Genomic DNA, 26,797 nt, shown 5'->3' on the forward strand with positions numbered 1-26,797 from the left:
TGCAGGATGCTGAATAAAGTGCTTGAGCTATCTTCACAATAATAATGTTTAATTCCAGATTTTGTGTGGCACCCTGGTTTAAAAGATTTGCTTTCAGGCCATGCCACCATTTAAAACTCACAAAACTGGCAGGCCTGTTAGTACAAATTGAACCAAGCTTAAAATATAAACACACACCAATTAAACAAAACACCTCCCTTCATTTCCTCATGTTCAGAGATCAGTGGAGGCTTTTAGGGGGAGTATTGGTGTAATCTATGCTGGCGAGAATGAAACGGCTACTCCTTTCCTCCTCCAGAACTAAATTTAAGCAACCTTTGACTGAATCCTTTGCTTTTCTTCTTGGGAGTATAGGCGCACTGCACTGTAGTGTTTTACCTGATTAAAATATCTATTTCCTTGAGAATACAGAGCCATATCAGACATTTGACAAATAATGTGGCTTTTTTCAAATGTCCTAATAGGGACAGAGGTAGTAGAGAACATGCCATGAAGAAACCAAGGGAGTTCATTTCCTGACAAACCGGGTGTGACACGTTGCTGATAAAGCACAGTTGAAATGCTTTCCAAAAACAAATTTATATATATAAGTTACATCAACTAATCTGAGCACTAAGAACACCCTGTGGTACAATTTAGCAACAAGTCAAGCTAAAAGAACAAGTTAATTACAGTGTGTGGGATAAAAGTAGCAATATTTTGATAAGTCATCACTGAAGCAGCAGTACTGTAATCTGAAAATATCCCTATATGGTCATTTTTGTAGTTTCAAACAAATGTATGTTTTATGCAGGACTATGGAAAAAATAAAGATAGGAATATTCTGTAATATTAGCTAAAACGTGCCTGCAATTTCAACAGGCACATGAGATTAGGAGGGAAAATCAACCCTGTTTGAAGACTGTGGCATTTAAAGTGTGACTCACTGAAGGTCATCCATCTCATTCTCTAATGCTCTTTGCCACTCTGTGAACTGGAGTGGTGTCAGCTTGTCAGCGTAGATTAGATGAACATGATTTGGGAATGTTTTTGGGAGTGTTTTTAGGAGTGTTTGGAAAATACATGTCAGGGTTTTTTGTGTGATTAGTAATTTCTACGAGCTCAAAATGATTTCCAGTGTGTTTCTGTTATGTTGAATACATGTAGAGATACACAAGAGGTTCTCTCTTCACACATGAGATCATATGAAGACATTGAGGTGCTGCTATATGAGCTGACTGAGTTTAATTCATGACTGCACATGATAAATCTCAAACTGGTAAATTGCTTTCACTCACAAACCATCAGAAGTCTAATTAGATTTCCATGGTGATAAATACTGTTTTAGGTAAAATGCATCAGTCAAATACATTTAGTTAGTGCTAAGCAAAAGTAGGAAACAACCCAAATTTCGGAAATGTTGGGACTTTTTTTATTTTAATAAAATGAAAACTAAAAGACTTTCAAATCACATGAGCCTATATTCTATTCACAATAGAACATAGGGAAAATAAATGTTTAAACTAAGAAATCTTACGCTTTTATGCACAAAATGAGCTCATTTCAAATTTGATCCCTGCTACAGGTCTCCGAAAAGTTTGCACAGGTGCTGAAAAAGCCAGAATCTTTTTTATATTCAGCTGGAAGAACATCTAGAAACTAATCAAGTTAATTGACATCAGGTCTGTAACACAATTAGCCTTAAAAGGGATGTCTTAGAGAGGCAGAGTCTCTCAGAAGTAAAGATGGGCAGAGGCTCTCCAATCTGTGAACGAGTGTGTAAAATGATTGTGGAATACTTTAAAAACAACATTCCTCAACGTTAAATTGGAAAGACTTTACAAATCTAATCATCTACAGTACATAATATCATCAAAAGATTCAGAGAGACTGGAGAAATCTCTGTGCATGAGGGAAAAGGCTGAAGAACTTTTTTGGATGCCTGTGGTCTTCAGGCCCTCAGACGACACTGCATTACTCATCAGCATGATTGCCACATTGACATTACTGAATGGGCCCAAGAATACTTCCAGAAACCACTGTCGGTAAACACAATCCGCCGTGCCATCTGCAGATGTCAACTAAAGCTCCATTATGCAAAAAGGGAGTCATATGTGAACCTGGTCAAGAAGCGCCCTCGTGTCCTGTGGGCCAAGGCTCATTAAAAACGGACTGTTTCAAAGTGGAAAAGTGTTTTATGGTACGACGAGTCACGATTTTACATTCTTGATGGAAATCACATACAGCATGTTAAAGAGGAAGGAGTACTTCCAGTATGTTATCAGCGTTTGGTTTAAATGCCAGCATCTCTGATGGTATGGGGTAAATATGTGCATACGGTATGGGCAACTTGCATGTTTTAAAAGGCCATATGAATGCTGAAAGGTATATAAAGGTTTAGAGCCACATATGCTCCCCTCCAGTTGATGTCTATTTCAGGGAAAGGCTTGTGTATTTCAGCAGAACAATGCAAAACCACATATTGCAGCTATTACAACAGCATGGCTTCGTAGTAGAAGAGTCTGGGTGCTGCATTGGCCTGCCTGCAGTCAAGATCTTTCACCTATAGAGAACATTTGGCACATCATTAAATGAAAAAAATATGCCACAGATGACCACAAACTCTTCCGCAGCTGGAAACCTATATCAGGCAAGAATGGGACTAAATTCCAACAGCAAAACTCCAGAAACTATTAACCTCACTGCCCAGAAGTCTTCAAACTGTTTAGAAAAGAAGAGAAGATGCTACACCATGATAAACCATACTTTATGCAGCGCCAACAGTTAAAAAATAATTAGACAAATTATTTAATGGTCCATAACTCATTTTTCAAAAATTCTTGAATTGTCTAGGTTTTACTAGATATTGTGCACACAATAACAAGCTTACAGCCAGATACTTATATCGTTGTGAGGGGAAATAATCTTTAGCAAAAAAAGAAATAAAGCTTCCAGATTTACTCATACTTTTTCATTTAAAGGGCTATAAAAGAATGAAAAAAGCACAAGCATCTTCATTAAACTTCAATCGGTCTTCATATTAATACAGCACTGCAGTTTCAAGAAGGGTTATTCCTAAATGAGAAAGATATGCAGCAGTAAACAAGAACAGATACACATTCGCATACACACAACCATATGTACACACACACTTCACTCTTTATTCTGTTGACTGATAACAGGGGCTGACTAGTGATCAAACACAAACTATTCGTTCTTTTATTCAGTGCAAGCAATTAGGTGGAATTTCTTCCTTCAGAATTCACCAGCATGAGCTGCATTAAGAATGTTGATATTATTTGCATTTCCAGCTGCCAATCGCTGCCATTAGTGTTCTGTCCTGAATTAAATAATTTATGTATAGTTAGCATTCTTACAATGCAGTACAATCGTGGGATGTCTGGCAAGCTTTCAATTTTCTTTTATTTCCATGTGACTGGAAAAAATAAATTACTACTTCAATTACATTTATGGTCTAGTCTTGCTGGCCAAGTACCTCTTCTATAAGTCTCTCTAAAATCCAATTAGAACTCGGAACAAAAAAACTAAAATCAATGTTTCTGCCTCAAATTTGATTATTATATGAATTTACACAATTATTCTTTGCAAATATTTTACAATATGACAACAATGTAATACATTTATATTATATGCTAATGTAGATCTATTTAGAATCTACAGAGAAGATAATACCACTTTTAGAGGTAAACTACAAATTTTACATTTGTTTGGCCTCGGGTTTCAAGAAAAGTAATGCAGTGATTAACCTTAGCAAGCTACCTTTGTTGGCATACTTATTAATAGCAAGCTAGTTAGTGAATAATTCAGGGTTGCAAGGTTTAGGAATAATGCCTCAAAAAATACAAAGTGCTTTTGTCTCAGGCATACAGAGACTAGAAAGAGTGCTCAGTTTGCCATTTTGGCTTGGATGGAGTGTGATTCCAAAGAGGTCAGGTTTCAAGAAAACCCTTGAAAATTTGAACAGGACGATTTCTGTTTTTGTTAAACAAGTGAGTTTATTTAACTTGAGGGAGTACAAGTGACTAATTTATAGCTTAAAAAGGAGCCTTTATTGATGACAACATAGTTTTAAAATAACAGATGAGGTAAGAATAAGACAAATTTAAAAAGAAATGAATAACAAACAAACACTGATGCATAGTATGTTATTAATGCGTTATGTCCTTTTTTACTTCTGTCCCTAAATCATAGCTTGAACTGCGATTCAGGCTGAGTTCTTTGCTTTTCTAACTATTTGCTCATCAATATGACTCAGCAGATTTAAGAAGACAAGCTTTTCTTGGTGCTACATTTCCAAACCACTGACTCAGACCACAGACCAGAATACTAAGTACAAGACAGTACTGCAGTGTCTCCTAATCTCAGCTGAAGCAAGCGCAAGATTATTCATATTCTCCAGCAGTCTTCTAAACTCCATATAAACTACATATAAAAAACTTAGAATTTTGTTTTATTTGTTTTTATTATTCAAATGAATTGCCATCAGATACTCTCTCCATATGGAATACTAGCTCTGTTATGTTTATAATTGCTTTTGTTAGGGTCATTTCGTTACAGCAAGCACTAAATCACTTTAATATGTTTCAGTTTATAACATTACTTGCCCATTAGCCAATTACACAAACACAATTGCAGAAATGTACAGACATTTTTTCATGCTGTGTATAACACTATATTATCTAAGATGCTTGAATAACAGGAGGAGTCAGTTGTAATCTAAGAAACCTTTACTAAATACAGTGCTGCATTTTACACCCATCTTAACTCAGCCCATGCTAGAAACACATTAAACATCACACATCACTTCCCCAGGAGTAAACTAGTAACACCCTCCAAATCCTCATAAAGGAACCCCACCATTGCAATACTGCACAAAATCTGAAAACCTTCTTGGTGGTCGATGCTCTTTTACAGGGAACCTCCAGGGGCAGGGGCCTTCAGCCCCAACAAGCTCTCCACTAAATGTTTTCTCCTCTGCAGTAGGTGGCTGTAATTCAGGCCTGTCTGCCACTGCGGGGTCTGGTAAAAGGACAGTGTGGCCACCTGGCTTGGGCTTTGATTTGTCTTCTGAGGATGCCACCCTGTCCATCAGCTGATGAACATGCCTTCTGTGCACCTGTTCATCATCAATCCTGACCTTGTATGACAAGGGACCCGTGACATCAATGATGACGCCAGGTATCCACTTAGAATCTTTGGTGTAACTTCTCATGTACACCAAGTCATTTGGTCTAAACCCTCTTACAGTACCAGGGCATTTTTCAGCACTCAGCTCCTGTCTTTGGAGCATATCACCTTCATGGTCAAAGTGCAAACAATCCAGACCCCGCTTCATAAGCAACTCAACAGGACTTTACCCTGTTGATGAAGTGGGTGTGACGTGCTGTGACAGCAAGTCGGGTCTGCCACTCACCCTTGGTGATGTGAGACAGGGCCTCCTTTGGTGTCGGTACCATGCATTTGCCCTGACAATTTGAGCTTGGGTGATAAGGCGCTGTAGTGACGAACTCTGCAAACTCTTGGAACTCTGCAGAGGTACAAGCAGCACCATTATCAGACTATTACATTGCGCAACCCATGCGTTGCAAAAAGAAGTCTGAGTGTGTTGATAACTGATAAAAAAATGACACTGAACTTCAACCAGTTACTGTGTGCATCAACTACTATGAGGAATATTTTGCCTTGAAATGGGCCAGCAAAGTCAACATGCAGCTGGGACCATTTCTTTTGTTGCCTACTCCCACACTTTAGGCACGTGAAGTGACTTCAGACAAGCTTTGCATGACTTGACAGTTTTCTCTACATCTTTGTCCATGCCAGGCCACCCACACATAACTACTTGCGAGAGTCCCTTTATGTCACAAACTACTGCCAGGGGTTTGTTTTTATCATAATGCACCAGCACCATAACCGTTTGCAGCAACTGTTTTGACTGAACATATGCTACTTCATGTTTTATTTCCCGCTGCCAAGTGGCAGACTGGTTCAGGGGTTCCAGATCAGTAGCCTTGTTGGGAAGAAAACAGCTGTAAAAGTTAAGTAGCCCCAAGAATGCCCGGAGCTCTGTTTTGTTCCGTGGGGCCGGGGCATATTGGATAGCTTCCACTTTTTCACAGGCTGGTTTGATGCCATCCTTATCCACATTATACCCCAAAAATCCCACTTGAGTAGCTACAGCTAGATGTTTTTTTTCTTTATTTTTTTTAAATAAAGAATAATTATTTTTTCAAAGCCCATTGTGAGTGTTGATAGTCAGTAACTCGGCAGAGTTGTCATCCAATGGAAGCTATTGATAGACCTGTTTAGTAAAAAAAAACTCCCCCTGCCAGCTTTGGGAAAAGTTTAGATGTTGTGGGGTACATGAGGTACAGGTTAGGCTCACTGATATTCCCAGGGCATCAAACCAGTCCTGTCCCAGCAGACTAGTGCCCTGGCCCCTGATGATGAACAAGGGCAATGTGTTTTGTGTTCCTTTGTACAAAACTTCCACATTTTCCATGTTCCATTTCACTTCCAAGGCTGCCTGTGACCACTGCTTTAGTATTCGATTGTCTGCATGGATTTCAGAGGGTTGAGAGGGCCACAATATGTGAGAAGTATGCTCACTAATCAAGGAGCATGCCGCTGCTGAGTCCACTTCCATTGTGTGTGCTTGTTTGTTCAGTATAACAGTGGCCAGATATGAATTCTGTCCCCTTTTTTGTATTTAGTGGAGGTTCTGTAAACAGAGTACTCATTCTGCTTAGTTATAATGTTTGTATGCCGTTCTGCTGCGGTGCCAACTGCATCCTGGTAACTACTATGTGTAGTCTTTGTTAAGCACACCTGGGCTATGTGTCCTCTTTACTTTTTTACAGTAATGTCATACAGAAGTGGAAAACTTGCAGGCTTGTAGTGTGTGCTGGCCACCACATCTGTAACATGGTTTAACATGTATTTTATTATCTTCAGTAGCTGCTATCTTGTGGGCTGCACAATGCACTTTAGTGTCTTTAGGTGGTAATTTGTTTTGCTGTTGACGAAGCAGACAAGCATTTAACAATGGCGTTTCAACAGCTAACGTCTTTCCCTTGAATTTGAGCGTGGGTTTAGCACACAATTCAATCACACAGGATGGCATCTAACTAATCTCCAAAACGCAGTGCACAGACAAATGTTGAAGCTCAGCAATATAGTTAGAGATGCTTTGATTAGGTTTTAATATTAAGGCTTGTGAGAATACAAACGTTGGTCAATCTCTGATGGTGCTTGGCTGTAATGGTGTTTAAAAGCAGCTACAATGTTAGCATAAGTCACCACAGAGGGCTGTGTCAGGGCGAGCACCGAACGTAAAGTGGAATATGGTTGTTCACCACAGACACTGAGCAGCACGGAATGCTTATTTGCATCATCCTTGATGTCATCTGCATAAAAAAAAACAATCCAGGTATTCTTCAAAAGAGTGACTCGAGCAGTCATCAAACTCTTCGATACTGCCAAGCATAGTCATGTTCACAGCCAGTCATATATCGTTCACTTTTACAGTTGCGGCATAGACTTATCTGTACAATAGTCGTTACTAATCCATTCGTCGCCAATCAGTCGTGATCAGCCAATCACCAATCTTAACTCAGCCCATGCTAGAAACACATCAGCCCATGCTAGAAACACATCAGATGCACAAGGAAGGTGGTAGCTCAGTGTTTAAGGAACTTTGGATCGGAAGGTCCTTGGTTCAAATCCATGCATCACCAAGCTGCCAGTGTGGGGCCCTTGAGCATGGCCCGTAACCCTTACCTGCTCAGTTTTAAGTCGCTCTGGATAAGGGCTTCTGCTGAATACTAGGGATGCACCGAATATTCGGCCATTGAAAATTTTCGGCCGAAAATGGCCCAAAAGTGCATTTTCGGTTTTCGGCCTAAAGACTTTAATCACCGAAAAAACGCGGCCGAAACAGTTTGTTGTGATGACGCAAACAGAAACCGCTGCCTGCACGTGCTTGTCTAAAACAACATGTCTGCGGTGTGGACGTGTTTCAGTATATCTGAGAAAGACCCACGGATAGCGATGTGCAAAACATGTAATGCCGAAATTTTGTCTGTAAAAACTTTCTCCACGTCGTGTTTAATTTATCACCTGAAATCCAAACATCCCGATCGCTATGCTGAATATGAGAGAAATGTGGCACAGAAAAGCAAAACCCCTCAGAGCACGCGCACTCCGTCTGTGGCGGACATTTTTGAAAAGGCAGGAAGTTTCCCAGTGATAGTGTTGTATTGTTGTATCTTTAAGCAGTTGCACTTGTTCTGAATGCACTTTGTTTTTATGAAAGAACATATTTAATTTTACAACCTTTCAGGAGGCCAGAGGGCCTGTACATTATTATTTAATGTACACATAAGTGCATTTAAGTTAAACATTTAAGTTTGAATTTTAATTTATTTTATCCTGTGCATTGTTGCAATGTGCTATAAATAAATATTTTCATAATTTGTAATTGATTTATTCTTTGAAACTTTAATATTTAATTTATGCAATTGAAATGCCTTGATTTTAGTAAGTTTAGTACACAGTCATAGCCATAAATGCAATGGTAATAATAATTGGCATAATTTCTTTCGGTGTTTCGGTTTTCGGCCTTGCTTTCCTCTTTTTCGGTTTCGGCCAAGAATTTTCATTTCGGTGCATTCCTACTGAATACCATAAATGTAAACATCATATATCTACCCCAGAAGGAAACTAGTAACACTCTCCCTGTCCACCATTAAAAGACTTCACCAATACATTAGTTATTAGTTATTTCTTGTGGGGCCCGCAGGCCATTTGCTGCCCTAAAAGGGCAAAACAAAGCACAAAATATATGCAGGTCTTAGGTATTACTGAAATGGTTCTTCACTTTTCTGCTGTCATATTTTCACCATTTTATATATTGCAGTGGTGGGCCATGCATTTGGTACCTGGGCCTTCAGTGGGAATTTACCTGACTTAATCCACCTCTTAATACCACCACTATTACGGCGCAATTATAGAAACCATCAATACAATACAAAAACGCAATATAACAACGGGTGGCATTACAGAGAGAGAGGCATTTTACATATGAAGGGTGAATATTATTTTACTAGAGCAAGCTCCAAACCTCTACACTACAACCACAACTGTGCCACCAACATCATTCAGAATCAATATTTGCCTATTAAAAATAAAATGTAAATAAAATCCAACCTACTTACCAGAGATGCAGACTCATAATTTGCACCGCTGCTCAGAGGCTGTAAGCCAGTGGTACCGCTCGTATTCACTGGTCTGCAAGTGGTGAACAAACCCTTTCCTGGGCCGAGACACGCTAGCTAACTTCGGGGTTGGCCGACCTCTCCTAGCCATCTAGCTTTTCTTGAAAATTTATTTTTAAGTATGTCCGTGACCAAATAAATTTATCTTCCTCCGTAGGTATAAAAAAGTCTAACTCAGATGTATTAACGTGTGCACAGTGCAAAACACTTGTTTTGCCAGTTGAACTTGGCTGTAACAGTTTCCCTCTGACCAACCAATCAGAGGACGGAAAAAATTATATTCTATTCTGAGCCAGCTAAGCTATTTCATAGCTTCATAGAATATGAAATCTGATTGATTAAAGAAACATCTATTTATTAAGGAGACTATGGTAAAACAAAGTCCTGCAGAACAGACTTTGCAGGCCCTGTGCAGATTAGATTGACTTGGCAGCACAGAGGCTAAAATCTGATTGGACAAAAAAAATCGCCCACCCACATACACGTACTGGAAGAAGTGCAGCCAAGAGAAACGCTACGAAATGAAGAGAATAAACTGTTGGGAATAAATTAATACAATTTTATGGAACAATTATTAGAATTTAGGTTGTAAATGTAGGTCAGTGCTTCTGATAGTGTTTAGGCCAGCAGAGAAGGCCTGTAGTTAGACAGCCTTATCACTTACACTGATATACGTTAATTGACTATTTATAGATTTCAGTTTATTTCTGGTTTAAATGTGTAAATAGAGAAGTCACATTTTTTTTGCACATGTTTTTTTGGACACTGCCTTTGATATATACTATACAGCAAAATAGGGTGTTTGCTTGCAATGATCTCTGTCTTACACAATTTATTAATACCAATCTTCAACTGTCATTATCAGTTTAAAGAATTGCTACACAACATCCTTAGGTCCAAGTAATTTTTAACACAAATAGTCTTCACCATTCGTTTCCTTTCATTGGACCGCCGATTGGACTGTCATTCACTGAAATTTATCATAAGCTTATCTTCTAATTCTCTATACTATAAAATACCATAGAGGATCCAATAGTGGCCAATAGATCTTTATATCTATCTGAATATAGACTGGTATGATGTTCTTGTTCCTCTAATTTATAACAATCTTGAGCAACATTGCAGATATGCTTCCTTCACTGCCAAACAAACCCCATATTGCAAACCCAAAGCCAGTCACTAATAGTACAGAAACCAGAGATCCATAAAAGATGACAAAAAACAAGTACCATAATTGCAAATGACACGAGACTGATGTGGTCATGTCACTGGCCCGCAAGGAGATGAATTGTTAGTATTTGAAAACATTTTCAGTATAATAGAATCAATTTTTTATGTAGCCACTTTATTTCAGTTCTAAAATACTAAAAATAACAAATGAGTAACTGGTAAAGCTGGTTAATGTGGCCCTTTGAGAAGGTATACTAAGACTGTCCTAAAATATCTGTGATGAGTCATGCCAGGTCAGATGACTTGGAACGCATGCCTGGAAGTGCCCCTCCTGGAAGTGCCCATTTAAGAAGTGCCCCTTAAATGTGTTGAATACAGGGAAATGACTGAAAAGTATGTGATGGGAGGAATCAGGCCTTTTTTTTTCATCGTCCAAAATAGAAATGCGTAAAATGCAGATTGGATCACGTCATATTAAATAACATATTAAATCACCCAACGCCAGCTCCCAAGGAAGTACAAATCAAAAACTTTTTTTAATGCTCATATAATAGCAGAATACTAAGAAGCTGCACATGATAAAACTTTGACAACAACAGTAATGTGAAGCTATTCCCAGCAGCAGTGATGCTGCTGAAAACACGACAATCTCTTGAGGTTCAGAAACACTGAGGATTTGATTACTGCAGCATTAACTGATAGCAAGCGGCTTAATGCTGTATAATCGTTCGCTAACTGAAAATCCCTCCCTGCAAGGACACCATGGTAGCCAAATCGCTGGGAGTGACTCGCCAATCAGAGAAGTTGGTACAGATTTAAGAAAGCAGTGCCGAGATCTTTATGGACAGATCTCATTGCAGAGATCATAATAGAATCCCGTTAAAAAATAATCCAATGCTATAAACTGCATTTAGGCTGCAGGGTAATTTAGCCACTAGAAGAAAAACAATATAGATACCAGGCTAGTGTAGTTGCATATACTTAGAAAGTTAAATGCAGCTTTTTTTTAGCTTAGAAAGCAAAGGACTGTCCACCTGGTCTGCATCAGGATGACATCAGACTATAAGAGAGAGGAAGAGCGTGTAAGAGAAAGAGAGAGAGAGAGAGAGAGAGAGAGAGAGAGAGAGAGAGAGAGAGATAGAGAGAGAGAGAGCTGGATGCCTGCTGCAGTACTCTGTCAGCTACTTGCCTGCTCACTGCAGAGTACATTCTCAACACATACACATGCACAAAACAAATACACACTTAAAATACATACCTCTTATGTCTTGCTCACACCGGCTTGCAATGAACAACATGTAACAGCCATGAGATAAAAAGTCTATGCCCTGAGAATATCCTTCTTCAGCAGGAGACAGACACAAATGGGAGGGGGGATGAGGGGGCAGGACAGACAGGCTCAGCTGTGACGAAAACTAAAAACAGAGGAGCTGCTTGCTATCTAACCAGCAGCTCTGCAAGCTTCACCTAGAGTGACGTAGGTGCTGTGTTAAGTCCACTCCTCCTTCCCTACCTCCCTCTCTTCGCTTTCATCTGTACTGTATGTCATCAGCCCCTCCCCTGTCTTACTTCCCCTCCTTGCGTCTTCCCTCCAAATCAGTCTCAGATACTTCCAGTAAAAAAAAAAGGGCTCATGTATTTGCATTTACTCTATAAAGCAGCTAATAAATGTACAATTAAGGTATATACAGTAAGGAAAATAAGTATTTGAACACCCTGCTATTTTGCAAGTTCTCCCACTTAGAAATCATGGAGGGGTCTGAAATTGAGAGACATAATCTAAAAAAAAATAAAATCCAGAAATCACAATGTATGATTTTTAAACTATTTATTTGTATGATACAGCTGCAAATAAGTATTTGAACACCTGTCTATCAGCTAGAATTCTGACCCTCAAAGACCTGTTAGTCTGCCTTTAGAATTCTGACCCGAAAGCACACAGCCTGGATAAGCCACACAGGATAACCAAGGAGTGGCTCTGTAAGAAGCATATCAAGGGTCTGGCGTGGCCTAGCCATTCTCCAGACCTAAACCCAATAGAGAATCTTTGGAGGGAGCTTAAACTCCGTGTTTCTCAGCGACAGGCCAGAAACCTGACTGATCTAGAGAAGATCTGTGTGGAGGAGTGGGCCAAAATCCCTCCTGCAGTGTGTGCAAACCTGGTGAAAAACTACAGGAAACGTTTGACCTCTGTAATTGCAAACAAATGCTACTGTACCAAATATTAACATTGACTTTCTCAGGTGTTCAAATACTTATTTGCAGCTGTATCATACAAATAAATAGTTAAAAATCATATATTGTGATTATTGGATTTTTCTTTTCAGATTATGTCTCTCACAGTGGACATGCACCTACGATGACAATTTCAGACCCCTCCATGATTTCTAAGTGGGAGAACTTGCAAAATAGCAGGGTGTTCAAATACTTATTTTCCTTACTATATATATATATATATATATATATATATATATATATATATATATATATATATATATATATATATATATAAATAAAAGGTCAGAAGGAGTTGCATTGTGTGTTTGTGGATTTAGAGAAAGCGTACGACAGGGTGCAGAAATTCAGGTGTGTCAGAAGTATGTGAGGGTGCAGGACATGTATGAGGACAGCAGTGAAGTGTGCAGTAGGAACAACAGACTGGTTCAAGGTGGAGGTTGGACTGCATCAAGGATCGGCTCTGCGGATGATTTTGTGACTCCTGGACGAGTTGGTTATAAGGTTTTACATGCAACATTTGTTGAGGCACTGTTTAGATTAGTGATCGACCGATTGATCAGCCGGTCGATTAATCATGACAATTTTTGGCATTTTTTAATTGACATTGGCCAATTGTGCTGCAAAAACCACCCAACATTTTCCCAACGGCCGACTGTCCCTTGGTGTGTCCCGGGCTTTAACTTCTTATCATTTGTTCTTAATCTAGCCTTATAAACTTCACTGGTTTAATTTAATACTTTTGGAAAGAGAGAGAATGAGAATAACATTTTGGAACTGTACTCTATTGCCTTCAAACAGCTGTATTTTAGGCTACAGGTAGGCTTGGGTACCAATACCAGTGCAATGAATGGAGAGGCTTGTGATGTTAAATAAATTTTTAATTTAAGCAATTTTCTGTATCTAGGTGAACAAACAAAAAAGAAAAAGAAAATATAGGACACCACATATAGGACATCATTATTCTAACAATAACACGGGGTCAACTTCTGCAATACTGATCACACAAGTCATAGACACGAGGAATGAGCCATGAACATTTCTTTGACTATAAATAGCCAATATGCTTTAAAATGCACCAGTGGTTTATACTGGTCAAGACTGGTTTTATATAACTACACTGACTAAATAATTAAATATATTACTGTATATGCTGCTAGCATGTAGTGTGCATGTTAAAAGTTTACATGTGACTGGATTGTCTCCACATTTACGTCGTGGCCTGTTTTGTTCCGATAGTAATTTTAGATCAAATCTAAAATTACATCAGGATCTAATGAAAAAAAAATAATAATAAAAAAAATATATATATATATGGAATGTAAAATATAAATATATAGAATGTCACATCAACAGTCAGAACCCAATATCAGGTGGCCCTAAACTCTCATTGTGCTCACTGACACTGCTTTTTGCAAGCTGACTCACTTTGAGGCATTAACAGTTCATAGTTGATGTACTATACAGGTTACAGTTACATGGAGGGCATGTGTGCTCTTACTAACCTACAGTCACAAGGGCAGAAATGAAAGTCCAGGTTGCATCCTGCAGCACATATTGCAAATAAAATCTTCATAGTTCAAATGATTCTTGCAGAACACTGTGGCAGAAGGTAAAGCTGATGCAGAACGGCAAGTGTTTAAGACCACCTTTATTCGTCCCACAGATGTTGAGGTTTTTGTTGGGAGTGACGAGAATGGACAGGATTAGAAATTAGTTTATTAGAGGGACAGCGCATCTAGGACGTTTTGGAGACAAAGTGAGAGAGGCCTGATTGAGATGGTTTGGACATGTGCAGAGGAGCAACATGGGGTATATTGATAGGAGAATGCTAAGGATGGAGCTGCCAGGAAGGAGGAAAAGAGGAAGACCAAGGAGGAGGTTTATGGATGTGGTGAGGGTAGACATGCAGGTAGTTGGGTTAAAAGAAGCAGATATATCTATATATATCTATATATCTATATATATCTATATATCTATATATCTATATATATATATATATATATATATATATATATATATATATATATATATATATATACATACAGTGAGGAAAATAAGTATTTGAACACCCTGCTATTTTGCAAGTTCTCCCACTTAGAAATCATGGAGGGGTCTGAAATTGTCATCGTAGGTGCATGTCCACTGTGAGAGACATAATCTAAAAAAAAAAAATCCAGAAATCATGATTATGATACAGCTGCAAATAAGTATTTGAACACCTGAGAAAGTCAATGTTAATATTTGGTACAGTAGCCATTGTTTGCAATTACAGAGGTCAAACGTTTCCTGTAGTTTTTCACCAGGTTTGCACACACTGCAGGAGGGATTTTGGCCCACTCCTCCACACAGATCTTCTCTAGATCAGTCAGGTTTCTGGCCTGTCGCTGAGAAACACGGAGTTTGAGCTCCCTCCAAAGATTCTCTATTGGCTTTAGGTCTGGAGACTGGCTAGGCCACGCCAGAACCTTGATATGCTTCTTACAGAGCCACTCCTTGGTTATCCTGGCTGTGTGCTTCGGGTCATTGTCATGTTGGAAGACCCAGCCTCGACCCATCTTCAATGCTCTAACTGAGGGAAGGAGGTTGTTCCCCAAAATCTCGCAAAACATGGCCCCGGTCATCCTCTCCTTAATACAGTGCAGTCGCCCTGTCCCATGTGCAGAAAAACACCCCCAAAGCATGATGCTACCACCCCCATGCTTCACAATAAGGATGGTGTTCTTGGGATGGCACTCATCATTCTTCTTCCTCCAAAAACGTTTAGTGGAATTATGACCCAAAAGTTATATTTTGGTCTCATCTGACCACATGACTTTCTCCCATGACTCCTCTGGATCATCCAAATGGTCATTGGCAAACTTAAGACGTGCCTGGACATGTGCTGGTTTAAGCAGGGGAACCTTCTGTGCCATGCATGATTTCAAACCATGACGTCTTAGTGTATTACCAACAGTAACCTTGGAAACGGTGGTCCCAGCTCTTTTTAGGTCATTGACCAGCTCCTCCCATGTAGTTCTGGGCTGATTTCTTACCTTACTTAGGATCATTGAGACCCCATGAGGTGAGATCTTGCATGGAGCCCCAGTCCGAGAGAGATTGACAGTCATGTTTAGCTTCTTCCATTTTCTAATGATTGCTCCAACAGTGGGCCTTTTTTCACCAAGCTGCTTGGCAATTTCCCCGTAGCCCTTTCCATCCTTGTGGAGGTGTACAATTTTGTCTCTAGTGTCTTTGGACAGCTCTTTGGTCTTGGCCATGTTAGTAGTTGGATTCTTACTGATTGTATGGGGTGGACAGGTGTCTTTATGCAGCTAACGACCTCAAACAGGTGCATCTAATTTAGGATAATAAATGTAGTGGAGGTGGACATTTTAAAGGCAGACTAACAGGTCTTTGAGGGTCAGAATTCTAGCTGATAGACAGGTGTTCAAATACTTATTTGCAGCTGTATCATACAAATAAATAGTTTAAAAATCATATATTGTGATTTCTGGAATTTTGTTTTTAGATTATGTCTCGCACAGTGGACATGCACCTACGATGACAATTTCAGACCCCTCCATGATTTCTAAGTGGGAGAACTTGCAAAATAGCAGCGTGTTCAAATACTTATTTTCCTCACTGTATATATATATATATATATATATATATATATATATATATATATATATACACACATTTTTCCATAATTCCTATGTAAGTAATAGGTCAAAACTAATGCAGTAGTCATAAATGCCTGCCATTCTGCAGGCTTTATAGACATAACATTAGCAAGTAGCTAGTTTAAAATAAATAAATAAATACAATTAAAATAAGAAACTATTTGGTATTTGTTAGAGATGGACACATTTATTTGGTTTTCTCTCGGGTCTTATTTTTAGGAAATTATTAAAAAGTAGCCAAACCCAATATTTTTAATCAATAGAATTAGATAGCTAGCTGTGAACCCAAATCAAGATTCATAAAGTTCCTTTATCCACATCCAAATCCAGAATCCAAAACAGTGGTGGGAGCAAAAATGTTTAAAGACTGGTTTTGTAACATGCCAACAGATGGCAGCACCAGGCTGCATACACAATCACAGGGAGCACTGACCTTCATAAGCTCATGTACATCGGGAGCTGTGCACCTGGTGCTATACTGACCACATCCGTTACTATGACTGCAATTCTGACCACGTGCGCCAGAACCATCATCTCACATCTTCACCCACCTTACTCGCCAGATTTGGCAACTGCGAAACATACCCTCTTGCCAAAGATGAAGATCCAGCTCAAAGGTAGCAGTTTTTACACCACTGTGGAAATCCGGCACAAATCGCAGAAGGAGCTTGACACGCTTCAAAAAGAAGGCTTTCAGGACATATTCCAGAAGTGACAGGAACGCTGGGAGCACTGTATTGCTGTGCAAGGGAACTATTTTGAAGGAGATTTACACACTATTTTGTGTAAATGTATATAAATAAAGTACTTTTTTTGTAAACAGAGATAGTTTCAAAACTTTTTGATACCACCCTGTATATGGCCATGTGCAATCAGCACTTTTTTTGTTTTGTTTTTAAAATGACAAGCTAATTATAAAATATATGTAATTTTGTAGTATTCTTGAGCACCCTGGATGCAAAATAACTGATCAATAATCTATCAGTGGCTTCATCAAACATGCTGGCTTTATTTAAAAAAGTTAATATGGATCACTACATGGTTTTCAAAAGCACCAAGAAAATGAGAATAAATGGGAATCTGTCACATCTTATAATGCTACGCTCAAAATAATGCACAAAATAAAGAAAGACTTGAAACAACCGCCCTGCCACACCTCACACCACGTTGTATTTATGTGAACGTTTGCTGAGAATATTTGTCTGTTTTGAACTTTACTAAAGTTTGTATCTTTATCATTTTTGCAAATGTCTGCAGAGTGAATGTTTCTTTCTAGGAAAAGACAAGGAGGTTCACTTTCACTTATAGGTTAGGTCTGTTACATTGAAAATATTGTGCACTTTAGGGTATTGATCATATTTGGTATTGTGATATTTTGATTACTACACTCTGCGATTAAAAAAAATAGAGGAAATTAGTAAATGAGTCATTTTAATTTTTGTGTCAGCTCAGAAATAATAAAAAACTATTTTCTTTGCTTTTGATTTAATAGTAGTAGCAGAAAAAAAAGAATGGATGCCCCATAATTCAAATTTAGTTTTTAATTATAAAAATATATAGATAAATAAATTATAAATCCAAAGTACATGAAGCAGTTATTGACATAACAGACTTTAAATGTAGGGATATATCAAGGTTTCTTCTGTATGCTGTTCCTAAATGTCTAACTCATAAGACATGTATTGAGCTCTTGGTAATAAGTGGTCATCTAAAAATGCCCCTAACTGAAAAGGGTATATAAAAGCCAGAAGAATGCAGTCACATCTGTTCCACAGACATTTCATTATAGAAGAACAGACCATTAAAAGAATGTTATTGATTCTTGTGGTTGTTTATGTTCTCTGGTACTTTAGTCAATCCGATTCATAATTAGTGAACCAAAGAAAGGAAGTTAAAATGTTGGTCCTCTCCAGGCATGTACACAAACACACACACACACACACAAACACACACACACACACACACACACACACACAGTCCTCACCATCTACTCATCTACTGTGAGGTACAATATTTATATTGATTTATGTATAACTATAATGCTACCATTTTACATAATAAGTGAAGAAAGATCTTTTAGTCATCTAGCCTTTCAAATAATAATTGGGAAGAAAATGGGACACAGGAGGCCAATCTACACCTGGCCTATTTAATCTCTCATCTGGGCTCAGTTGGGATCACTGTGCAGATCAACATCCACAAGCACATTATATATACACCTGAAAGGATAGTGGTAAAACATCATCTTCGAGGAAGAAATGTGGTGGGATAAGAATTTTGGTTATAGATAACAAACATTCTGTGAAATCAATCATACACAAACAAGAACTCACAGCTATTGCTAATAGTGAAAGTACAATAAGAGAATTTCTGCATGCACAGCCATAGGAAATTACTTACCATTTAGCTAATCTGAAAAAAAAAGGGGAGCATAAACCTTGGAAACTTGAGCACCGAAAAAAAGTCATGTGGTCTTATGAGTGCAGATTTACCCTGTTCCAGAATGATGGATAAATCAGGGTAAGAAAGAGGAAAATACAGTGATGCACCCATCAATCCTAGTGTCTGCCATACAAACCTGTGGGGCAGTGTTATGATTTGTGGATGCTTCAGCTGGTCAGGTCTAGCTTCAGCACCGTTATGTGCCTAATTTAAAAGCATAAACATACTACTGGAATATATTCAATGACCAGTTTTGATGGTACTGGCATATTCCAAAATAACAATGCCAGTACTGATTAGGCAGAAATTATGAAAAAGTACATAAGACAATTTTTACACACAGATTAGCCACAACAGAGGCCAGACCCTAACCCCTTTTGAGAATCTGTGGAATGTGGTGGAGAATACTTTATGTGGTGGATTGACTCTCCCATCATTAATATAAATGTTTGTAAGAAATTAATATAAAAATATCATGATGTGATTTTTTTTGGCTTTGCAATGTGTTATTTTTCCTATATATGCTACTACTTTACAATAGTGTACATTTCTATAGAAAATCATAGGATAGAAAATATTAAATAAAAAAAAAAAATATATATTAAAAGCCCTGAGGCTTTGTGCCTGTAGGTGCCCTGAGTCCACTACCACTAAGCTTTCTTTTCAATTCATGCACATTACTAACTCTAAGATAGATGAATACTGTACTCACATGGTGAAAACCTTCATGTGCTATAATATAAATCTGTACTTGCAATTATAACGTATTTTTAACAAAAAAATATTTACACTGTGAAAACACAGATACCATTATTAAAAACAAACAAAAATATCTTTAAAGAATATCTTTATGATGTGTCATAAATGGGCACTAGTAAGAAAGTGTAGTGTAGAAATGTGTTTAGAACTGGTCTTCTGGTAAACTTGGTAAGCAATGTATTCTTTTTCCTTTCCTTGTTTCATAAAAAGGTAAACCATATTAGTTCAATCTCTAACAAATCTCTGCCCAAATCTCACCCATTTTCTGTGAATAATCTCACCTGGAACTGCTGCTGTACTATACTCATACAAAACAACCACAACAAACTTAGTAATGTTTGTCTCTACACTACTAAATATATGTATACTGTACTTATTTATATTCTCACTATCTGGTGTTACTCAGAATAGGATGTATTCCTTTTGAAGTCAGGTTCAGCTCCCTGTCATCATCACTGTCTCCCAATAAGGACCTAAATCTATGTCTGCTGCTTTGTAAAAATGTTAATTGTAAAAGTGCTATACATATAAAATGTATTCCAATATTTATTCAATATGTTATTTAATATACGTCACATATCATTTACATGTAGAACAACACGTATTACAAATCGGTACTTTGGTACCCATTTGGTACCCAAAAGAGAAATCGTTTCCAATAATAATATGCAGACATTTTAGCCCAAGAATATGTATTATCCATCAAAGCATGGCTCTTGGGAAGCCTACGCTCTCTCTTACTTGGCATGTTCATGATGAAAGAGAAGGCTTGGCTCTCAGAGGAGTTGCTCTTCCACAATGACACAAAATTTACTTGCAAATAGTGCTACCTCATCTCTTCTGGGTGACTGGCTGAGCTGTGTGAAGTGTCTGACACACTCTTGGGCATCTTTGTTAAAAATGACTGTCTCTATACAGTTGTGCGTGCGCTCTCTCTCTCTCTCTCTCTCTCTCTCTCTCTCTCTCTCACACACACACACGCACACGCACACGCACACTTCATATATAAATACACATGGAAATAGGAAGACAGATCTAAGTTTCATAGGGACAGGCTCTTGGCCATGGTTGTCAAACCAATAAACCACTACCAAAGCAATTACTAGTATTGCGAGATTCTGTCATGATGCATTTACCAGTGATCAGACAACGTGGCCTAATTTCACGCTCCTCAGTGATCCTTCACTGTGTGATCCTGTGCTATTATATATATATATATATATATATATATATATATATATATATATATATATATATATATATATATATATATATTTATTTATTATCTGTTATTCTGTTATGATGCACTTACTTGGAAAAAATTTAAATGCTGGTTTAGTCAAGAAAATACTGAAGCTTCAATCTTCCCCAAGATATTTTATCCCATTAGAGGTTTTGATGCATGTGGTAAAGTAAGAAAGAAGGCATTGTTGTCTTTCTTTCTTCTATCAGCTATAAGACTAGCTGAAAATTTACAATACATCCCACAAACCACAGCAAAAGAATAGGGTAATTTCCATCGTTGTACACTGTACTGGGCTGTGATGTCATATGCAGCATTCAGCCAGTAGGGGGCGGCCTTACACAACCAACACAAGAAGAAACGGGAAAATGTAGAATGAAGCGGAATGTATTTATGGTTTGAGTCAGAGAACAATCGAAGATTACTGACATCTATTCATTTCTTACTAAAAAAAAAAAAAAAAAAAAAAAAAATCTTCCTCGCTTTTACTTATAAATATATATATAAAATTTATGCTGGTGTTTTAGCTGCAAAGGCAGATTCACATCCCAAAATATTTAATGACGAGCAGGAACTCAAGGGAACTCATTACAGTGAGCTTGCACAACTTATAATGCAGGTTTGATCTCTCGCTTACACTGTGGCAATATGATCGGTCACAAATCAGAGGTTATACTTTTCATCCTGAAGCAGCATTTAAATACATGAGTACATTCTCAAAGTAGTCATAATTCTGAAATCCCAAAACCTTTTCTCATACAAAGAAGATGACCAAAGGCACAGCAAAAAGGCTTAAACGGTCATTTCTAGTCCACACAATGACATCATGTTCAAGACATCCCAGTCCTTCCAGAGGAAACGAATTGGGGAGGACAACTATACAATCCTTTAAGTACATAATAAATAACAAATGTTTAATAAAAACAATCAGAGTTCTAAATATGAAAGTGTGGCTGAGCTCCATCAGGCCCTATATTACTAAGGCATGTGAGCTTGTTTACTCTGTGCCATGCAGTGCAGGCAGGATTTAATGAGTGTTTACGAGCTGCAGTGATCCATGTTCCACACACAGCTGTCAAAGCACTGCATGCTACTTCCTCGAGTGTTCATGAGATAGCTGATGTGGGTTGGGGGTCCTCAGCTGGGAAAATCTGAGAAATGGGCCTTAGGCAGACTTAATGATATATGGGACTAAAGTGCGACGGATGTCTGTTTATAACAAAATGGTCTTAGTCTATATTTGATATGGTAAGCAAAAGGCAGTCACCATGGACAGCACGATTGGTAAAATGTCAAGCCTTAGAAAATGACTTCCGATTGAAACGTGATGAGCAAAACATTCCAAGAGGGAGACTTGCACAGTCAGCAGTGATAAAGCAGTTTATCAGGTGCTCTCCGGCGCTGCCAGCTAGCTATTTGACATGATGTATTTCAAGGCCTCTTTTAACTCTGTGACACTCTGCAGCATATCAAAGCTTTCCAGACTCCACTGTTTTCAATTTTGCTTTCAATGACAAACTGAAGAGCTGCGATTTCAAAGAGAAAACTGTCATATACAGTATTTACTTTTACTTTTCAGTCACCCCTTTGAGGGGTGTGAAATAAACTTCATTTGAACACTTGTCACTTAAAGGGGGGAAATGTAACACGAAAAAGCAAGAATTTTTTTTTCCAACTGAACACCACAGGTTGACATGAAAGTTTTTTTTTTCCCCTCTTTTATGTACTAGTTTGAGAAAGATTTACTTCAAGAGACAATACTATAAACAGAGTAGTCGTTCACCTTAAGAAAAACAAATATTAACCTCCAAGCACCTCTCTGTTTTTTTTATATTGTTTTGACAAGCATTATTGCAAAACATCAAATCAGTAATCTTTCATTAATGATCAAAACCTCTCCGATAACACTGTTTCATTGTTCACTCACAATGAGGTGTTCTGTTATATACATGAACAATATTCAATTACATTAGTCCATGCTGACAGGACATGCACCATTTCTTGTCATCTTTAAGCACTTAAAGTCTGATCAGAAACTGCTTGGATCAGGGCTGAAGAGCAGCAGATTGAGGTTGGGAGCCACTGCGAGTCATTTCGCTAGATTTATCAGTATCCTTGGTACTGATAAGGGGAAGACCACCAACAACACGTCACCATCACACACTGGCTTCCATCCAGATGCATACACATCCTTAAAGCCTCATTATGAATACACATTCATTACCTGTCTCACCTTTTTCTGTTTTTAACAAACAGGAGGGCTGGCATAATGAGCATAAAAGAGAACCGCATCAGCAAAAAATGCAGCTTGTGTCCTTTAAATTCAGCAGAGTGCAGGTACTTAAAATTATATTTTTCAGATACTTTCAGCGAGGACTTTTATTCTGCAACAGACAAAGCAAAAAAATAAATGCATCACATGAATTTTTATTCTGTCACTACAATAACTATAAATAGCATAAAATAGTAAGACAAATATTTAAAAATGAGGAGTCTCAGGTTTACTTTACAGTTTTATAGTGGCAGGTGACTTTATATTGTCTTATAGAATTAAAGAGTTTCGTTTGTGCTTTTTTATACTGACATACAAAAATATTTCTTTGTAACAGTTAATTTTTTGTTAGAACATTTATTATGTAGATACAGCTGGAACTCGTTATCTCTGTCCCCCATATTCACTTTACATTGCCAAGCCTGAAAAGTTGGAAGAACCTTAAATGTACTGTAGCACCATGCCAGTCTCTACTGCTGGAGGAATCTTACGCTCACCCCAGTCCTGAATATAAATATCCTCCTCCATAATTTTTTTTATGTATAATATATATAATTATGCCTGTCACTCAAAGACAGGCCTTTTTTAAAAAGGCAGGAATTGCAAATTAGGGAAGATTGATTTGGCCGGTGCACAGAGTAATTGATCTCTGGATCTCTGGCTCTTCCCTAGAGCCCAACATGGATATTAAAAAAATAATAGGAAGATGAGAGCTGGGAAGATAACAACGACAGTCGAATAAAGGGAGTGTTAGAAATAAAGAAGTCCATCTTTGTCAAATATCAATTAGTAATTTTTACCAAAGAATTATTGAGTTATCCATCAGGTCTACATACCTTTCAAATATTCTCAACAATCTTTGACAATAGCATCTGGTTTACAGGGTATACACGTCTCTGAATGCACTGTACAGTAGATGCAAAACAAAATAATTCTCAAAAGTATGTCGGTTATATCGCTTAAAGACCAGCAGTGCTCCTGGAGATTTTTTCATGACCACATTCTGCTTTCCGTGTCCCAAATCTGTCAGACTTACGGCAGCACAATAATAAGCCCAATTTAAAAGCCGTCACTAGTGTCAACAGGATGAAGAGAGGTAGCAGGACGAAGCATGGGGTACTATGTGTTAGGTTACAGTTAGGCTTCTGCCAACAAGCTGAATTTTTGTATCCCTTTTCACAGATGACAGATCTATACATGTTCACTGCTTTTACTATGCAAACAAAGACATTTTACTACTCTGTTTGTGGCAACAAAGTGTAGCTATGAAAATGCCACTATATTTACCATATAGAAATCTGAAAAATGAATGTTTGCTCGCTGGTTAAAATTGCTGAGGTCCTGTAAGTACATCTGACACTGTTCTAATGACATGGAGTTTGAAGAAGAAAAAAAACACAGGTCAAAAGGCTATATGTCGTCTTCTATCTGAAAATGTTCAAATTCCTTTCTTGTTTTTAGAATCAGAGTCAAAAACACACAATGCTGCCTTTCCGATACAGATATGCAGAGTCCAGCGGCTTTAATGAGCCCATCCACAGCGGGAGGCGATTACTTGTATGCCAAGATCAGTAAAAACAAACCTTGATAAAATAAGCAATCCCTATGGCCATCATCCTCACAAAGAAAGGCAGCTATACACGTAAACATCAGATATCTGCACACAGTGCACTCCTTCTGGTCTGGGAAAAAAATGGGTAAGGGCTGTGAAGAACTAACAATGTTAGTTCTCAGTGCTATTATACTGTATAGAGAACTGCAGTGGAATACAAAGAACACCATTGCTGTACTTGAGTGAAAGTACAAAAGTACCAGTCTATGTGTACAATATTTGAATGCAAATAATTGTTTATTTCTCCTACACATCTACAATTAAGCATTTGGTGGACACCCTTAACCAGAGCGAATTACATTGATCTTATTCATTCAACTAAGCAGCTATGTGGTGAAGGACCTTGCTTGGTGTGGCTGAGATTTGAATTCACAACCTCTTGATCACAATTATACTACTTTTTGAACATGTATCCATTTAAATGAAGTAAGAGTTTTCAAAATTAAAAATACTTTAATAACTTGCACATCCTTAGTACTTAACGTTAAAAGTAAACATTTCGTTAATGACTAATGACCCTAATGGACAACTGGTTTGTCCTTAATGGACCTTTGTTTTTTGTTTTTTTATGCCACATTCACTGTTTACACAGGCAACTTGTTTGCAATTGATGTGTTCAAAGTACTGAATCAAAGCTATTCTCTCATTGCTTTTTTTAGTTCTCCCAACTTGCATAAATTCTTTAATACAAAATTAATCTATGGCAAATAAACAGTCTAAACCAAATACAAAAAATATGTATACCTGCATTATTACATACTGCTAGCCATACTCCTATTTACTACAGCAGCATTTGCACGAGAACTGTACCACAGATGATTTTGCCAATAAGCTAAATGACTGTATAAGAATCACTGGGAGGTTCCTGTGGAGAAAATAATATACTTCATAATGGTGGTGTGTAGTTAGTGATCCATGGAAAAAAATGTGGTAAATAATATGACTCATGCTAGCCACATATTGAGACAGAGAGAGAAAGAGTGAGATAGAGAGCGAGTAAGAGAGTGAAAGCTTAAGCGGGGAAAGAGGAAGAAAAAAAGCCATCTTTTCATGCTGCATTATTACTTAGACTGGGGCAGGGTTACTAAAGCTCCCTGCTGGATACTGACCTCCATCTAAAGAGATTAATGTCATCTGTTTTTTTTTTTTCCTAAACTAACATATATGATATTAATCCAGTTCATAGGTGCTTATTATTAAACATAATCATACCTTGAATTTCATGTTAATGCAAAAATAATATAGTATTAAATATCTTCTTGGTAAGAAAGATGCACCACTTCAATCCACTGCAGTGTGTGTTACACTTTTCACTTACACTTCTTGTATTACAATTGTCGATAAGCTTCAGAATCTTGCAGACCTTAATATATTATACTATAAAGTACTATGGGGGGTACTATAAAGGGGACCAGTTCGTACCTTTAATATAAATCTTTACCTTATCTTTTTACATGAAATGTACAGTCTTTGGGTATTTATAAATATAAATCCACTTCTGTATATACATGTACACCTCAATACAGTAGTTTCTGGTAAATAAACAAACTTCTGAAAACCTCTATGTAAATCCCTATGTAAATTAAATGTCTATGCAGTTGGATATGTGATCATTCGACTCACAAATAAAAAGTTTTTATTTTGGGCACTACTACACTACTGCTGTGTGCTGTATGTTTAGGTTTGCCATCGGTTTGCTAGTATTATCATCGTCGTTATAATCTAGATCTCAATCATGTCCTTTTCCCTTTCCTTTGTGTATCAACAAAGAGTCAATCAAATATCACATTAGAATGATAAACGGTTAACCTTTTGCAATAAGCGACAAACTTGTTTTTCATAACAAGAACTGACCATTTTTACAAATACTTCAAATAATATGTACAAATATGATTATCTTAATTTAATATACATTACAAGGGCACAACAAAGGACTACTGGTCTAGTGCCATGTCTACTGGATCAGCGAACATTATGTCATCAATAATAGATGAGTACTGACCAGTGAAGGGTAAAATTAATAAAACATGGAGACCCAGATAGAGAAGTACATATTGTCCAGGTGTCTCCAGCCTTGAACTGATGCCTGTGCACTCATGTGGAGGAACAATACATTGAACAATGTAC

General features: G+C 37.7%; 1 protein-coding gene and 1 long non-coding RNA gene across 13 annotated transcripts in view; one reads left to right on the forward strand and one right to left on the reverse strand.

The window, feature by feature from the left end:
• iqsec1b (IQ motif and Sec7 domain ArfGEF 1b) overlaps positions 1 to 26,797 on the reverse strand; it is a 206,155-nt gene that overhangs the window by 36,697 nt on the left and 142,661 nt on the right. For 2 of the 12 annotated variants that reach the window (XM_083533970.1, XM_083533968.1), the window contains exon 1: positions 11,701 to 11,899. The exons of the other annotated variants lie outside the window; for them this stretch is intronic. The gene's annotated coding sequence lies outside the window, so the exon portion shown is untranslated. Of the gene's footprint in view, positions 1 to 11,700; positions 11,900 to 26,797 lie in introns of those variants that run through there. 12 annotated transcript variants of the gene reach the window in all.
• The window catches only part of LOC310722056, a 142,243-nt gene that overhangs the window by 22,920 nt on the left and 92,526 nt on the right, over positions 1 to 26,797 (forward strand). The window lies entirely within an intron of this gene.

This window comes from Silurus aristotelis (assembly GCF_946808225.1).
Source record: "Silurus aristotelis genome assembly, chromosome: 28".
Taxonomy (NCBI): Eukaryota; Metazoa; Chordata; class Actinopteri; order Siluriformes; family Siluridae; genus Silurus; species Silurus aristotelis.